We start from the raw sequence: 19157 nt of genomic DNA, 5'->3' as shown, positions 1-19157 counted from the left end.
CACGCATTTTGAAAGGTTAGCTTACGCGGATGATACTGTCTACGGGAAAATGCAGCTACTTTCGACTGCTACCACCTTCAACAATCTGCGTCTAGAACCAACTCATTTATAGAACAACGTTACAACCCCTCTCAGGTCGAAACTTTGCCAAATCATTTCAGCGTAATGGAAAAAACTTCCGGCAAAACGAAAGACCCATTTAAATCAAGAGCGCAGATATGCCATAACTTTGGCCATGTTGACACCAATAACTTTTGTGGGCGGTACCAATCCCTTCCCGGAAAGAACAATACTTACAACCGCTGCGGAGATTTAGCCACGCATTCATTCCCCTGTAAGGACATTCGGCGCCGACACATAGCATGCTGATTGTTACGGGGCGACGAGACTCGCGGACCAGAGTAAGGATAGAACCCCACGGCTTCCAGGATACGGTCCTCTAGCAAATATGCACAATCAGTTGCTCCTACTCGTAGGAAAATAACTAATTTACAGCGCAGCTGCAGGCGTCGTGTTTCATGGCCAGAATAAACTATGGCCATTTCTACATAAGGCTATTAAACGGAAATGTGGAACAAAGATACCGCATCGAAATATGGAACACTCCAGGGGGCCATCATCGCAGCTTGGGAAATTTGTCGGGCTGGCGCCTGGTTAACGTTAAGCGGTGACGTCACACAGTCGCAATGGCTCGCGCTGCGGCGTTGCATGGCAACGTCGACTGCGTTGCGTGAAGAGCAGTCGTCGCACAGAAATGCTGTGGTTGGTCTTGTCTATTTTCATCAAGGCCGTGTAAAACCAATGTAAGGTAGCACATGTAATATCGTGATCATCGTGCAGTGTAGCATCAAGTTTGTATTGTTGTGTGGCCTCATTGCGTGATATTATATCGCAGATGGGAGGGTTTTGAAGTGGTGTGTGGGCGTGGGGCAAAAGTGAGCATCAGTCAGTTTTTTTTTGGCAGCAAGATGCCATCCTGTGAAGTGGCCTCTTGCAAGAATGTGAAACAGCACAATGAATCCTTTTTTTACTTTTCCAAAAAACGATGCAACTGTCCTGAAAACATGAGTACACCGTTGCCCTTGGACTTAGACTATAAATGCGGAGAATGCGGTAATCTGATCTGATCATTTTCAGGATTATGACTATGATCCTGGCCATCTGGTTAAGGCCAGTCTCATACCCAATGTTAAACCATGCCTTCGACCAAGTGCAGTTCCTTCTATGCGACTGGACATCGCCGGCACGCCGAAGTGAGCATGCGCGTGTTTAAAAGGGAAATTACCGTGTTTTATGCAGAAATCTTTGAACCCGATTCAGTCACTAATGCATGCATGATCCATGCCGCCCTGTGCAGTTTGTAGACTATTATACGACACTCAAGCGAGATTTTCCGACCATAATATTGTTTACAAAGTGGGACCTGACTACCACACAATAGCAGTCTTCAACGACACGGACGCTGTAGGTTATTTATCGGTTTTGGTATTGCTTTTTAGGACCTTTTTGTTTTTTTCTAGCTATTAGCTGGCAAAATCCGACTAGAACAAAAGGTAGCTCTCTAAAGACGTAAATAATCAGATAAATACACCAGCAAAAGTTATTATGAACGGAAAAGAAAAAAGCCCGCTTCAGCCCTATACTTAGCTCATGACTCTGTGGCGACGCTCAGTAGACCGATATAAAAATGACATGCTTTTATTTAATGACCATTTAATGCATTTTTATCACGTGTTCAGCTTGGATTTCTTGGCCGAGAATATGTCTTTTCTCCAATGTTAAATCCTCTCCGAGGGCCGAAGACTCGAGGGACCGTGGTTTTCCGCGTGCCCAAGCGAGTGATTTGGATGGTGTTTGACGTCACCATTATACGTTCTATACAGTACCGATTTTTGATAGTTTCAAACGCAACATCAATAGAAGCGCTGGTTTGAAGAAAAAAATTAAAATTCATTCATCAATATATGACAAATGCAGGCTATATTTAGGGGTACATGTAAGTGTGACATTATATACTTTCTTTTTCTTGTGTTGCAATGATTTCTACGCACAACCCAGAAACGTTGAGTCGTGCCGTGTACGAGATATTCTCTGCGCTTCTCCCTGGTCCATCCAGAGACGCTGTTGTTGTTTTGGGTGCGGGCTCGGGCCCGTTGTGTGAGCGCGTTGGTGCCGTTGTTGGACGGTAGGTGAGTTGAACATGTGCTGGTGAGCCGCAGCAGAACTGGGCGCTGAATGCATGGCAAGGAAAGATTATGTGTGATGTGGTAGAGAAATTCGGCTGTAACCCGCGAGCAGTATCCGTCGTTCAGCCGTGAGTCTGGCGCGTCATCCTGTTAAGGGTGGAGGAACAGTTTGCCTCCATCGCTCACAGAGAAGAATTTTTTGCATTCGTTAGGTGTATATTTGTGGAGAACAAAATGTCTTGAGGCTAAAAACACCAAGAAACACCCAAGTTTCAGACACTGCACACAAGTGGCACAGCCATCCATAGGGGGTGAAGGTCAGGGACGTAGCCAAAGTTTGCGACGGGGGGATGGTTAGTTTCCACGAGCGAGTCCCAGTCCCATTGACAGTACATCTACGCACTGTGAACTGACCAACAAACCCCACAACCGTTAATAGGTACAGTACCTAGCGCATCAATGAGCTTCCAATATTGGTTTGCCCTGGTGCCTTAAACAGTTATTTCAGCTGTACCATAAATGTTCACTCGACTTTTTGCGAGTCTTGTTACATTTGAAACACTTTTGGGTTCTTCGTGTTACTGTTCATGGTAATGCCTGAGATTTCAAATAAAGGCTATTTGCCACGTCACCAAACTCCGGGATCACGTATGCTAATATCGTGGTAAAAAACTGCTGCTGTGCCTAAACCATAGGCCTTGAACCTCACGCGCAGAGACGAATGGAGGCGGGGGGGGGTGGAGCCTCGGAGGGCCGTGCTGTTCTGGTGTATTTTTGCGTCGAAAAACAGTAATGGCGGCGCCAGCGCCCTGGGACAGCCGATGCAATGAAATGACTATGAAACGGGTCCATCCAGACAGATCCGTGGTTATGGCCAGGAGCCGGAGATACCAGAGTGGTGTACGCAGTGCGGTACTCGTCGGCTGATGGCCGTCCCTCTTACCCGCTCGGATTATATCACGCTGGACCACAAAAGAGGTGGTTGTGTATAAAAAGAAGCATGCGATAACAAAAGAATGGGCATGTCCGGGTCCAAGACGTTTTGCTGTCGTAATGAAAAACAAAACTGGTGATTTGTAAAAGGATCCGATTAATGCGCCTGATAGGTACACGGAAATGACTGTTTCGTTGTGTCGCAGATCCAAGATCCAGCTGTGGGGGAAGCGGCAGCGCATACGGACGACATGGAGGCCGCCTACCAGCAAGCAGCTGCGATGTCTCCAATGCCCGTCCTGAGCAAAGTGGACGAGAACGGCGGGTTCAACGAGTCGGCCAAAGGCAAGCTCCATGGCAGTGACGGCGAGAGGACCGAAAATAGTCCCCGCTGCGGCGACGAGATGGACGAGGACACACATCGAACACGAGGCGCTGGCTTTCGTTGCGGGCTTCGTGGCGGTCAAGTGCAAACACCTCGATCCAAGCATGGGACTGTCGACCCGAGAGGCACCACCCAGCTGTGTGCCAGACAGCTGGATATTCACGATTAGACAGGGTGGTCTGATGGTGCCGCTGCCGGCCTGGACGAGCGTTGTTGAGGCTTTCGACATCGTGTTCCAACTAGTGATTGACCGAGGCATGAACCGAGCCATTCGCATCGTGGACCGCCCCACAAAACTCCTGCTGAGGAAGTTCTGCGCTGGACAAGCGGATTGCTCGGAAGCTGGTGAAGACGCGCATCCATCTGCACCTCAAGTGGCTTAATCAGGCTGGGGCTGAGCGAGCTGCTGCCAGGCGCGCAGCTAAACAGGTGCCACATCAGGTGGACAGCGCGAAGTGAACATCGTTGCGCTTATGTGAACATACGAAAGTGAGCTTAAATGAGCATCGTCATGCCTTCTTTTTTTGTCTTGCATGCTTGTGTGTCTGTCTGAGGTATAGACGGTTCCTTCGCACATAAACGTTTGGGTTATTTCAGACTGGTTATCATGTCGCATAAATCTGGATTTATGCTGAAAAACCTATCGCTGTGTTCTACGCCCCCCCCCCCCTGTTTATTTTGGGTCTTCGCCGAGTGTGCACAATGAAGTGTATGCTGGGCGCAAGAATCGTTGTAGTAAAATACGGCGAATTATGGGTCATACGTGTGTTCGATAAATTGGCTGCATGGCGTGACGGATATGATCTTGATTAACGCCATGTGCCACGACCTTCGGAGGCTTCGCGGCACAGTTGACGCAATGTGCAATGTCCACAATGCCCTAGGTCCTACCAGGCAGCGTACCACTTCCATCGTCTCAAACTGCCTCAATCGCACACCAGTGCAACCCAGCGCGTTATTATGTATAGTGCTGAGGTCCAACGCGACAGGTCGGATGATGATACTGGTGCCGCTCAGTTCTTCCTTTGGCAGTGGCTGGACCTTGGGCAGATTCGCTAACTTGCATTTAAGCAGCTGTAGGCTGGTCAACTTCAATGCATCCCCATAGACTCAATGTTTGGCATCCCCAGCAAATGGGAGTGCCATGGAACATGGGTTCCTGGTTCCTAGGCCTATGTCCGCTGTTTTACAACATGTGTGACAAAAATCCCCTTTCATATTTCCTCATCGTAGTTTTTGAAGTGCCCTGTGGCGATCACCAAATGCATTTGTTAGTAGATGCACCGGTGTGGCAGGCGCGAAGGTAATGCAGGCGGCGCGGTGATGCCAGGCTGCGACTTTGTGACGTCACCGTAATAGTGAAGGAAAAGTGCCGGAAAAATCCCCGGATGATCATACCTTATTACATGGCCTTGGAACACTCTCTTTAATCCATGATCTAAAATTATTAGCTTGCATTCACGTGCTCGGATATGGCACTTCTCTTGTGTTGTTTGATGAAAAACCTTCTTTCTGTAATCGCTAACAACACTAACTTCCTGTATTGCGTAGCAAAAACGTGATTCTTGTTTGAAACGTGCACTGAACGCCCAGCTGTTCAGGTCTCATGTCTTCAGGTAGGTGACACACTGCACCTGGGCCCCGTTCTTCATGACCAAATCGAAGCCCATTCCCTACTTCGAGTAAGCCCAGTCGATGGATGACGTAGCTACCGATTTTCCTATGACGTCACGGCCCAAGCCCATTCCTTACTTGGCCGAGAGACGAAGTAAGTGCGGTAGCTCGCATTTATTTACATAGCAACGCATAGCAACGCCCACGACGCGTTTGCGGATGGGGTATGATGGATGCGGAGGGTCTCCTCTAGCCCCCTAGATCTGCCATTTGTAAGTTACGCTATTGCCATAGAGTAGTTCACTACTACTGATTGAAAAATGCATTAGTCAGACTCGCTTGCTTTCCGTTAATGATAGTTCAAGGGTTGCAGGTCACGACATACCTGGCCAAGGTGCAGTAGGTACGCTGATTTGTCAGCCATCATTGCCCGCTTAGTGATTTGATCGTAGATACACACTTATATGCATATCAGTTAAGTGTTCCTGTAATGCAAGCTGGTTTGTTTCATAGGCCTGATTGATTATTTTGAATGACTGGACTGCACAGGCATTGGTTGGTAGAGGTTAACCAGACAAACTTGCAGTTCTGTGGCCTGCAGGCATGATTATTATGCTGCATGAAAATTATATTATTGATATGCTTGCACTTATTTTCTAGGTCACTTCTTCACAGAACTGTACTTCATTGCATGCGTGACAGATTATGAACAACAAGGGGAAGGTCGAGTTTTGGCAAGATAGGAACATAAAATTGTCATAGTTGAATATTTGTATTGATGATAAAGGTTGTATGTATAATTTGAGCAATTTGTTCTGTACACATGAAGCTATGGCCTGTCCTTATCTTACTTACATTGAATCTTCCTAATGTGGCCATTATATATGCTTACTTTGCCAAAGAAACATTCACTATGGCCATGGTTTTGTCTGCTGTGTTTGACAAGGTGGGTGAGTTGTAAAAAAATTGATGCATGTCATAGATGTCATCATCTTGTATTTAAGTTTTGTTTGAATGAGCTTTTACTCTCATGATATAACCTAAATGGTAAATTATGGAAAGCAGTGAACATTTAATTCTTAAAATGTTATGTGCCAAATGTTAACACGTGTCGATGAGATTTGACATGCCCTAGGCAAATAAACAATGGAATTGCCACAATGTACGCTGCCCAAAGTAGTCCCAGTAACTGGGTGCACACGAATTGTTGTGTTTCTAGACGTGGAGAGTCTCCAAGCTTTTCAGTCTATGATCCTTCCAAAGACACCTCCTGCTGCCCCTTAACGATCTGTTTCCCAAAGTGTGTGTGCTGATTTGAATGTAATGAATTCACTGTTATTTCTGATCTGCTTTTATCTTTCTCCATCTTCACATTGCAACATTTACCTGGATCAGGCTGCATGCATCATCTTTGCCATGAGGTGGTCAGCCATGTGCCGTCGCTTTGTGATGCCCACGCACTGCACCTGCAGGTTCTGTATGCTAGAAAGCAACTGTGCACCTATGTCGATCCGTTCCACAGGTTCTGCCTCATGGGGCTCTGAAGGCACTGTCATCCCCTGCCCCATGCTCATGATGCACAATGTAGTGATCGATGCATGGTGCAATGACCAATGTAATGATAACCTCAGCCACATTGCCCATGTTTTTCACTTCTACATGTTTTAGTTGCTGCAGACTGTTTTTCAGCATGCTGAAAGCACGTTCAATTTGGACACGTGTTTTTTTGTATGGTCTGTGGAAGTGGCGCTGAGTGGGGCTGAGGTGATCGTTGTCTCGGGAAGGGGCGATGATCTCTGGGGGAAGGGAAAGCTCCTGCCCTTGACGAGGTGTGCGTTAGATTGGAAAAGCTGCTGCCGATGCTCTCTGAGGTCGCAGCAGAGGGGGGCCTTCTCCGAAAAAAACACGAGAATCGTGGGCGGATCGCGGAACCCTGCAAGTACATCAGTGAGTGCGCTGCGGTGATCACAAGCAGCCAAGAGATGTACTGTTTTGGCGATGCTTGTGGGTATTATGAGCAGCTGCTATCTCCTTGCTGGGTGCATCCATGAAGAGAAAGAACCCGTCGATGGCTGCAACTACACCCGGGAAGCCGGTTTACGCTGCTGCATCCTGCGATGGTTTCATGTAGCCGCGCTCCTATTGGCCACCCGATGGCGTCACCGTGCGCGACAGCAACATATTCGCAAAATGTTGTCAGATAATAGTGTGACCCAGATTTTGAAGTTCCAAACTTGTCGCCAACGGAGTGTTGGGCAAGACAGTGTTGGGCAAGATAGTGTCGGGGCTCGGCAAGATATTGCAGCGCGGGCATCACATCTTCCAACGGACACTTCTGGTTGCCCCTGCGCTGGCCAGGATTGTCATAATGAGGAGCCAGCTTTGCCTACAGATTCTGAGAGAAAAAATGTGCGCGAGATACGATACTGCGATTTGAAACCTTTGTCATCATGTCCTGGACGACGTCATGTACATAATTTTCTGTTTTGTTTACGCAACGCTGGTGCTCTGGCAGGGCCAGAACCGCTACGTCGGCGTCTGCATCAATGTGTTACACTTTCTGGATCTTGTAACAAATCGTTTGCCTGGACAGTATGCTTGTGGGAAAGTTTATCTGTACCTTGAATGCTTTGGAGTGTAAACATACTGTATAACCCGGCGTCAAATGTTTCCATGGGTATTGTTCGTCTGTGTGTCTATCTATAGAACTCTCCTTCATGCGACTTGTCACATGAGATTCCTCCCTGCACACGTGCTCCGAGCAAAACTGTATCCCTGCTTGCAGCCACACGCGCCAAAACTCATCCATGCGTAACATATAACATATGGCATGTGGACGACCTCAAAATACGTGCACGATTATCTTAGCTGGCATAAGGCGTTAAGTTACCAGCGCCTGTTGAACTTCGTGTCCGTGGGATGACTGATTGCATGTGGTTACGCTCGCGCAACACTTGAAATAATGAAGCGTCTTTCGGAGTCGAGGGCGATGAGCAGCCGTTCTCTGGCTGTAATATTCTCGTGTGTGTGTGTCGTGGAGGCTTTACGACGCACTCAGCTGCTGAGGCTATATGGCGTCGCCTGCTTCTCACCCTGGCAGCAAGGGCGGACGCCGCGGGGAATCGAATTCCGTACCTCTGGTTTCCCAGACGTGCAGTGATTAACTTTGTATTTTTATATGTAATTTATATATAATTTATAATTAACGCAGACGCGTTAACCACTACACTACCGGCACCCTGTAATATTCTCGTTAAGGCAACGTCGTCGTGGTGTAGGCAGCCGTTATGAGGGCTGCACCTCAACTGTTCTGACTCGTCAATATCATCTCCGCTGCGCGTCAAACGTCTTTGTTGGAAAACAGCTGATTTGGTCACGGTATACATTGCTACCCCATGTTAAAAAAGAGCATTGTACATCAATCGTCGTTTTTAAGGCAGAAAATATCGTAACTAATCGTAAAACAGATCATCTAAGCTCTTACCTTGGAACTCAAATAACTACGATAGCGAACATCCGAGCGCAAACACGCAGCAACCGCGATCCCCGCGCCATTGCTACGCGTGATCACATTACAGCGTGATCACATTACTGCGCATCAAGAACCATAAAAATGTGGAGGCCAAGGCAACAGGAATCCAATGAAATATGTTTCTTGCGTATCCAAGCAGTCTTCCGTATTGTTTGTAGATTGGTCGACATGGTGGGGAAATATGACGTTTAGGGTGGGAATGAAAAGCAAAATGAGAATATGGCGGGCGAAACAAAACTTCTTAATATGGTACATACATATGGCATGGAACATGGATGCCAATGGGACACTGGGCTGAAGGGGATACGGTGGGGGGTTAGGTTAGGTTGGTTGGGTTGGGTTGGGTTGGGTTGGGTTGGGTCGGGGTCGGGTCGGGTTGGGTCGGGTTAGGGTCGGGTTAGGGTTAGGGTTAGGTTAGGTTCTGTTAGGTTAGGTTAGGTTAGGTTAGGTTAGGCTAGTTTAGGCTATTTTCTGGACTGTTCTGGCCTGTCCGTTTCATAAACGTACCCAGACGCGGAAAGAAACGCTTTTCATTGCATGATTATTGTTACCTTGGCCCTGTACAATTTTTATGGTTCTTGATCAGCAGAAATATTATAATTACGCAACGATAACGAAACGAAACGAAACGGCACTGGGGAGTCGAGGCGGTGGGGTGCGTGCGGCACTCGGCAGCTCGCTATCGTAGTTATTAAAATTCGAAGGTAGGAGCATGAGTATACATGTTTTACGATTATATACGATATGTTCCGCCTTAAACATGACGAATGACGTGCAATGATTTCGTCTAACATTAGGTACCACTGTATACCTGCACCGCTGATTTTACCAGCCGCCATGTTTAGGAGCTACTTAAAGCGTTCCCCGTGGCGTAGATGACGTAGCTGTGGAACGTCACAGGTTGTTACCTGAAAAGGCGGAGCATCTGGAAGCATTTCCCCATCAAGAACGGGGCCCTGGGATGGCTGTCACGCAGGGCGACCAAGTGCTAAATTTATGCAATGACATTGGAACGGCAAGTATTAAACCGATACATGTCAGGCACATAATACGCGGATCTTGACGTCAGGCTTTCCTTACATGTTGCTGATGGCATGTGTACGTATGTACGTGCGCACGCCTCGTAAGCATGGCGCATACTACACATTACGTTGGTCGATCAGTCCCTGCCGTTTAGTCCCTGCCGTGTCCACGCTTCTGACAGCGAGGGCGATCACGCGCATGTCTGAGTCGTTGTGATAAGGTTAGTGAACGCCGACGCCGCACGTCTGATTCCTCGCATCCTCGCGAGTGAAGTAGCCCTCGCCCATTTGTGCGGAATTCTTCAAGTACTTCACCTTTTTTAGAAGAAGAAAAATCTCCACCGCGAGCGTTTTACGCGCAGCACGAAATGGGCACAACCAGCTCGCGTTAGCGGAATTGCCCAACTTGGAAATCATAAAACCTAAACAACATCTTTAGCACCAAAAATGATGCGTAAGCAATTGGCATTATTTATTTCGTCGTTTCGACCATTGCTACTCACAATGCTCGCACGAGCGCCTATCATCTTCAAGAAATTACCATCTGACACTATTATAATTTCGGCAACAAACCAGTAATGTGATTTTTAACATGCAGACAGCAGACGATTTATAACACATACTTAAAGGGCAATATAAGCACCAAATCGCGGACACGAGAAACCGAGAATAGTATCCCAGTTCTGCACATTCGTGTCTCGAATTATCTGTTGGTGCGCTGAGCCTTCGTGCGTAACATAATTTTGATAACTTTTATCAAATATTTGATAACTTACGGCTCATCGCGCGCAGACCAGAAAGGCTCCTACACTCTTACCTTATCATTGCACTTCTTTCTACTTCTTACTTTATTATTGCACTCCTAATTCATTTCCAGTTGTGAAACTTAAATTGACATTTCCAAACGGACAACACAGAAAAAGAGCCAACAATGTCGGTTGAACCGAAGCATTTCCAGCAATATTAAAAAAAAACGGACCAAGTCACGGGAACTCAACACTGAAGCCAAGCCAACGTTTTCGGTGCGGTACATTAACGTCTATTAGTACACCTCATACACGAGTCCGGATAATGCGATTCGCACTCATTAGAACCAAACAGATCGTGACGACAATGTCGCTTAAGCTATAACACTTGGGTTCAATTAATATGAACACTCCGTTGCCGTGAGATGCCGCCACCATGTCGTGCGGAGGGACTGTCGTAGCACCCTCTTAAAGTAGTGCACCTCTTGTACAATTCCAACGAGCGAGGCCTGAAATCGCTCTGACATCCAGAGATATACTCTGCCGAGATAATAGGCCAACAGCAATCCTAAAGAAACGGACCAAGCCCCGGGAAAATAAGACCGAAGCAAGGCCAGCGTTTTCGGTACGGTACATATACGTCTATTAGCGTAGCGCACCTCACACACGAGTTCGGATAATGCGATTCACACTTATTGGAACTTAACACACCGTGCTGACAATGTCGGTGGAACTGCATAACTTCAGTCCGATGAATAAGACTCATGCATTGCCGTGAGATGTTACCATCACGTGCGGACGGACTGCAGTAGCACCCTCTTCAAGTAGTGCACCTCTTGCATAATTCCAATTGGCGAGACCTAAAAACCGCTCTGACATCTAAAGACATACTCTACCGAGATGATATGCCAATAGAAATCCTGAGGAAACGGACCAAGCCCCGGAAATTGAAGACTGAGGCAAAGTCGGCGTTTTCGGTACGGCACATATACGTCCATTACCGTATATGTGCTGTACCGGAACATCCAAACCGTACCAAACTGACATCCAAAGACATGCTCTACCGAGAGAATATGCTAACAACAATGCCAAAGTAATAAGCCAAGCCCCGGAAACCGAAGACCGAAGTAAATCCCACGTTTTCAGTACGGTACATATGCTTTAATTGGCGCAGTGCACCTCATACACGGGTCCGGATAATGCAATTCACACTTGCTAGAAATAAAACGTTGTGTGGACAATGTCGGTTCAGTTACAACACTTCGGTTCAATGAATAAGACCCATGCATTGCCGTGAGATGTTGCCATCATGTGCGGACGAACTGCAGTAGCACCCTCTTATAATGCATCTCGTGTATAATTCCGATTGGCGAGACCTAAAAACCGCTCTGACATCCAAATACAGGCTCCACCGAGATAATATGCCGACAGCAACCCCAAGGAAATAGGCCAAGCCCCGCAAACCGAGTAACGAAGCAAAGCCAACGTTTTCGGCACGGCACATATACGTTTATTGGCGCGCAGCACTTGAAACACCAGTCCTTATAGTTCGATTCATACTTACTAGAAGTAAACCCGTCGTGGCGACAATGCCGCACTTCGGTTCAATGAACAAGACTCATGCATTGCCGTGAGATATCACCATCATGTTGTGCGGAATGACCGTAGAAGCAGCCCCTTAAAGTAGTGTACCTCTTGCGTGATTCCAGTTGGCGAAACCTGAAAGCGCCTCTGGCATCCAAGAACATTCTCTACAGAGATAGTACTCTCATGTATAAGGTGCGCTGCGCTTATAAACATGTATGTACCGTACCGAAAACGTTGGCCTCGCTTCGGTCTTCGGTTTCCGGGGCTTGGTCCGCCCCCCCGCCCCCCTTGGAATTGCTGTTGACACATTATTTCGGTAGAGTATATCTTTGGATGTCAAAGCGGTTTTTAGGTCTCGCCGATTGGAATTATAAAAAGGGTGCACTACTTTAAGGTGCTACTACAGTCCATCCGCTCATGATGGTGACATCTCACGACAGTGCATGAGTCTATCCACTGAACCAAAGTATTGCAGCTCAACCGACATTGTCGGGCACCATGTGTTTATTTCTTACTTAGTGGTGAATGGCATTATAAGGACTCTTGTTTACAGGTGCCACCGTATCGAATAAACGTAGATATGTACCGTACCAGAAAGCGTGTGGCCTTTCCTTCGGATCCTCGCTTTGGCCCCAGGGTTGGCTTCGGTTCTTTCCTTGGGGTTCGTTGTCGCATATTAATCGGGGTCCGGCAGGGTATGTCTTTGACATCAGAGCTGGATTTTTAGGTTCGCCAATCGGTATTGATACAAGAGGTGCACTACTTTAAGAGGGTGCTACTGCAGTTCGTCCGCACATGATGGCAACATCTCACGACAATGCATGGGTTTTATTCATTGAACCGAAGTGTTGTAACTGAACCGACATTGTCCGCACGACGTATTTATTTCTAGCAAGTGTGAATTGCATTATCCGGACCCGTGTATGCGGTGCACTGCGCCAATTACAGCACATGTACCGTACTGAAAACGTGGGATTTACTTCGGCCTTCGGTTTCCGGGGCTTGGCTTATTACTTTGGCATTGTTGTTAGCATATTCTCTCAGTAGAGCATGTCTTAAGATGTCAGTTTGGTACGGTTTGGATGTTCCGGTACAGCACATATACGGTAATGGACGTATATGTGCCGTACCGAACACGCTGGCTTTGCTTCAGTCTTCGAATTCCGGGGCGTGGTCCGTTTCCTTAGGATTTCTATTGGCATATTATCTCGGTAGACTATGTCTGGATGTCGAAGCGGTTTTTAGGTCTCGCCAATTGGAATTATGCAAGAGGTGCACTACTTGAAGAGGGTGCTACTGCAGTCCGTCCGCACATGATGGCAACATCTCACGGCAATGCATGGGTGTTATTCATCGGACTGAAGTCTTGCAGCTCCACCGACATTGTCAGCACGATGTGTTATCCGGACTAGTGTGTGAGGTGCACTACGCTAATAGACGTATGTGTACCGTACCGAACCGTGTACCGCACCGTTGCTGCCTGCGTGTTAAAAATCACATTACTGGTTTGTTGCCGAAATTATATTGTCAGACGACAATTTCTTGAAGATGATGGGTGCTTATGCGAGCATTGTGAGTAGCAATGATCGAAACGACAAAATGAATAATGCTGATTGCCTGCTCATCATTTTTGGTGCTAAAGATGTTGTTTGGGTTATATGATTTCCAAGTTGGGCAATCCTGCTAACGCGAGCTGGTTGTGCCCGTTTCGTACTGCGCATAAAATGCCCGCGGTGGAGATTTTTATTCTTCTAAAAAAGGTGAAGTACTTGAAGAATCCCCATTGTGCTAGGTCCTGCCCTGCCCACGTGCACCCCTGCTCATCGTCCCCAAAGCCCCGCATGCCGCAGATGAGGTGTCTCACCTGTTCTCCGCCGCCCAGACGCCGGGGAGCTGCAGCTGTGCCAGACGTGCAGGTCCTAGTCCGCGTCCCACCGTCGGGGCATTGGAGATCAACGGACGCCACAACCGCACCACGCGCGTACGCACCGTGTCCGGTTGGTCTTGTGCACACAGACACGCTACACAAGCACACCACTCATATTTCCGCATGCCTCCGATACCTCCACGGACCTCCTCCCCCGCTCCTCCAGAAGCTGCCGCGTCCCCACGCACAAGGCCAAGGCGAGGTAAGAGAGACGCGCGGCACACCTCCAGCCCCAACGGGCACGGCTAGCGGAACTGCCATCTCCGCGGCCACACGCGGCTGGCGCCAGCTGACTGCAGGGCAAACGGCTGGCGCGGCGGCTCGGTTTCCATGCCCTGGGGCGGGAGCTGCGAGGGGCGGGGTAATGAAACGCAGAACACGCGTTTGGTCTGCGGTCTGCGTAGCTGTTGTGGGGTCGCGGAGGGAAATGAGTGGAGGGGGAGGAGAGTGGGAGGGTGCTGTTTTGCTCAGTATATTTGAACGGTGATGTGAGCTTTCTGAAATGAATGGAGCACGGACGGGCGTAAGAGCAGGGAAGAGACAGGAAGGTCGTGACCCACCCTTTCATGATCCACATTTGAAGGCATTGGAGCAGGCATCAGTTATGATGAAATAAGCTCGCCTGTAAGTTGTGACTGTCTTTGCACTCTTAAGTGAAAAAGACCGCTCTGGATGATGCAACTTCTCTATGCAGTAAATATGCTGCTTAATACCGAACACCGCTGTAGCGGCTGAGCCAAACACTGTGCTCGTATTTTTTGCCTTTCCCATTGTGTTCTTGGATATTAATGAGTTTCGGATGTGTACTTGTGTTCAAATATTCAATTTTGGCGTTATTCTTTCATGGTTCGATTACAAATGTCACTGCAATACTGCAATAACTAGCAAACTAGCAAAATAACTTACTGCAATAACTACCAACCATGATCAACTACTTACATCATCTAGCGCAAAACGTGATTCATGAATAGACATGCGTCCCTCTTATCCCCTGTCTTGCTTCATCCTACATCCTCGCGACATCCCGCTTGTCCGGGGCAGGCTGCATGCATCAGCTACGAGTGGGCGGGGAGCCCCGTGGGAAGGAGGACCCCCGACCGGGTACCCAGCGCACATGCGCGGGTCAAAACTCGGCGTTTGGCCCCCCAGGCGCATGCACGTCTGCCCCACCGTTAACCACTTTCCTTCATCCCATAGCGCTGCAAATGATTATTTCTGGTCGAAAGCGCTCTAATCCATGCAAACCCAAACAATCAATCGTGAATAGAGCCTGCACATAGGACTTTGTTTTTAAGAGGGTCACGGTGAAATGCGGTGTTATGACTGAAAATCTGTGCGGAAATTGCGATGAAACCTTCAATTTGATAGTCCCGCGAGCTGTGCAAGTGTGAGATCGCACTTATTTGTCAAAAGAGTGTGAATCGGTGCCTGAAATGTGAGTGATCACTGTTGGTGTGCGCCAGTGCCTTGTATTGATCTTAATGTGATGGGGAGTGTGCGTGCGAGTTTTGTACTTCTGAGGGAGAACATTGTTTTGGTATCGTTTGCTTATGCTGACTCTCAGTTAAATGGGATATATTAATACCTGCTTCTACCTTTATGTTTGTTTAAACATGGCAAAGGAATGGGCTGGTGCGTGCAGCTCATTGATGGACATGCTCAGTATAGGCTCAAGTTATATGGCTTTGCAAAATTGTGTCTCCCTAAAGAGTTCTGAAAATATAAAGCTTTTATTATTACTGATACGCGTCGCAACGTCTTCACGAATCTTATATGCAGGCGAGCATTGCTCCTGAGTAAGCAATGTCATAGTTACTGCAACTTGCGTGGAATGCTGGGTGCTGAGAAAGGTGGAAAAGTATTGCTGTTGGTGTCTTGGACAGCACTTAATAATATTTTTATCATGAGCCTTGTGTGCACTGGCAGCTTCATTACTTCCTTGCACTTTGTCCATCCAACCATAACTACATTTACTTGTCATGTCTCCAGCTTGTGCAAGGTCAGCATGTTTGCAGTGTCATTTCACCACATGTAAATTTTTCCTGTTATTTTTTAGTAAAGCAGCTTGATGATTGCAGCATGCTGCATGACCATGGAAGTGAAAGATGTGCTTGCATTTTTCTCACCTGCGTGTTCTGGATTCCCGAAACAGGGTGAGCAAGTGATGCCGCTTATTGGTTGTCTGCTTTGCTGAAAATGATTTGTGTATTGTATCGTGTGTTTTTGGTCAGTCATATGTCAGTAAGGACAACATGGTTAGTTAGGACAACATTTTGTTTCTATTGTTTTACGTTTCTACCCATCAAAGCATTTGTTGTAAACCATTTTTCCTGATATGTGATCACCACCCATTATTTGTTCCTGGGTGAATGTTACGTCCCCGATCAAATTATCAGCTGAACCAGCAGCAAAGCGCTACCGAGATTTGATTCCAGTGATCATTAACAAACACGTCCCCGCCGGGCCTCAGATGGCCCTTCGCCCGGCCGGAGAAAGGGCGGATTTCCGCCCCCTTTCCCAGTGACCTCGGCCCCCATCGATGACATGGAAAAAAGGCACCTGCAGAAAAGTATTGACGGTATAAGGCGAAAGCACGTGTACTTGTTACCCAGGTCAATGTTGAGGTCACCACAGGTCACGAATAGATCAGTATACATGAGTGGGATTAAATGAACACATGTCATATTCTCGCCGGGGGAAACTGAGGCTAAACGGTAAATACTGAGTCTTGAGGCTATGAGGGATACAATGAAACAATTCATAACTCTTCACTTGGGTCAGGTCAGGTATATGATTACTCCAAAATGGGCCACATGGACAAGGACAACATATTTTCTTTCTTTTTGCTCGTGACCAAACTTTTGTGGCTGAATTACATGTATGACTATGCGAGGTAACAAAGCACCAAGGTGAGGAGGTAACAAAGCACCTAGTGTCATTTTAGGTGACGCAAGGGTCAAGATTGAAGTCAAGTGAGGTCGGAATTTCAAACGCTCAGAATCGAATAATTCAGTGTTTTAACAAGGACATTGTAACATAATGTTTTTCAGGTAAGAGCACGTCCAGGGATCACTGTGAGAGGTCAATAGATGCATTTTACCTGTCTTGCACTTGTACGACCTCCGGTCCCCAGTGCTACTTTTGCTGCCCACGGCATGCATGAGGGAAGTTCTTATGTTCATCTAGCATCTAATTTAATGTCTTTGTTTGCTTTTTAACATTGTCCTTATGTACCACAACGGCCCATTTACGACCAAAAGATATTTCGCGCACACCTGAGGTTAAACCAGGTCACTGACCTCGGAAGACTCGTGGTGACCCTTATTTGATCTTCGATGTCAGTAAAGGCTATTTTGACCGAGAATTAGAATCAAGCGTGCATTTTTGCCTTGCAGTCTAACAAACTGCCAATTATGGACGAACAGGCTGTGTTTTACATGTACCCACATCGTTGGGTCGTGGCCTAACCTAAGGTCGCGGTCCTCTGACGACATGATGGAGGTAAATTTTGGGGGCATGCTGTTGGTTATATATCAACAGCAGCAGGCTGCATGAATTTAACTCTGACCTGTTGAAGCTTGAGAGGGCTGCATTTTTAGTTTGCATCTCACTGATGTTAGGTGCATTGCAGGACAGTAAATAGCTCACAAAGGTGCGCTTCGCGTCATTTTACTGTAAGCTGCCATAAAATGCACCTTTTGAATTAATACAGCGCGAAACATATCCCATTGATCTAAGACTGAAGATAGCGTGCGAAACGCGTTATCATGTTCAGTGACTCGTTTGGTGATAACCCTGGTGTAAATGACCCGCGGCGAGATATTTATGCCCTGAAAACCTGACGCTTATGTAGAATGTATACGAGCGTTGTCGTGCTATCTTATCAGGATGTTTGTCTAAACACGACGCGACACACGATTGGACCTCAAACTCCCCACAAAGGAGGAAACCACTTGCTCAGTATTTGCATTACTGCCACTGCCATGATATCTCCGAAAATAATATCAGAAACCAAAAGCTGGTAACTTGATACATGCAGTCAGAAAATGTCGGTCTTACTATCCTTGTGCCCTTTGGTGAGAATTCCCTCCTCTTCGTTGGTCAGTTCCAGTCCTTGCAACTTCCCTGCTCCCAGATTCCACCCGGTATACCCAACCCGCCTCTTCTGGAGCGCTCCTCGCTGCTTCGACGATCTACCCTACTGCTTCGGAGACGCACCCTGCCACTCCAGCGGAAACGAGCCAGAGCAGTGCGACAGCTGACAAGAGGTACATTGGAGCCAAAATGAACGTTCAGTGGTTATTGAACGCCTTCGACTGCCTTGTGCAAGAAAACCAGCAGATAAGCGGCAGGGAGCGGGCTGTGATGGTGTGCACCATCTGCGCAGAGCACGAGGTGGTGGCAGCCAATGCTTCGGTAAACGGGTGGGTTTACATAGCCAGCGGCGTCAGAGTGGATAGCAAGGAGAAACTGATGGGCGTGGTAGATCACATGCACGGAAAATCTCATGCTGTTATTGTGGATACGAAAAAACCTGGAGCAGTAGTGGAATAGCGGAAGCTCACAACACTCGTGGACGTCCATCCTCAAGAGAACTGCCGCTGGTGTTACCAAAACGCTTCTGGATCTCGCCGTTGCTGTTTACAACGATAGCCTGCACAAGACTCTGGCCGCTTGGTCGTGGTCAGCCCACTCACTCGCAGCGCTGCACGAGCAGTGAGTCTGGACAGCTATAAGCGAGGGTGGTTGGGAAGTGGACCTGTACCCAACAGAGCCACCTCCTGCAGCTCCTTACTTCAGATATCCGGATATGTACCAGGAGATGCTCAGCGTCGTCGCCAAGTTAGAGCGGGCAAAGACCGGCGCCAAGATGGCCGCTGAAGTTTTGTATAGCCTACAGGGCGAGGGAAGTATGGACCGTTAGCAGCAAGACAACAAATTCGTCACTGCCAGAGTGAGCGATGCTGACGCTGAGCTGCAGACCTACATTGTAAGCGTGGTGCAACCGGAAGGAGATGGCACAGAAGGTCTACTAGAGGCGGTCAAAACCGCTGTTGAAGGGCTGGATCTGCCTCTCGACAAGCTGGTTGGCTTGACCACGGACGGAGAGAGCGCCAACACGGGTCGCAGCAGTGGTCTCTGGAAAAGGCTCAATGACCTGCTGGGACGTGACCTGGTCACCACCTGGTGCGTGTGTCACAAGGGTGACCCAGCTCTCTCGAGTG

Source organism: Pollicipes pollicipes, unplaced genomic scaffold (assembly GCF_011947565.3).
Source record: "Pollicipes pollicipes isolate AB1234 unplaced genomic scaffold, Ppol_2.1 Scaffold_7231;HRSCAF=8579_pilon_pilon_pilon, whole genome shotgun sequence".
Taxonomy (NCBI): Eukaryota; Metazoa; Arthropoda; class Thecostraca; order Pollicipedomorpha; family Pollicipedidae; genus Pollicipes; species Pollicipes pollicipes.
This window is presented reverse-complemented; position numbering follows the sequence as displayed.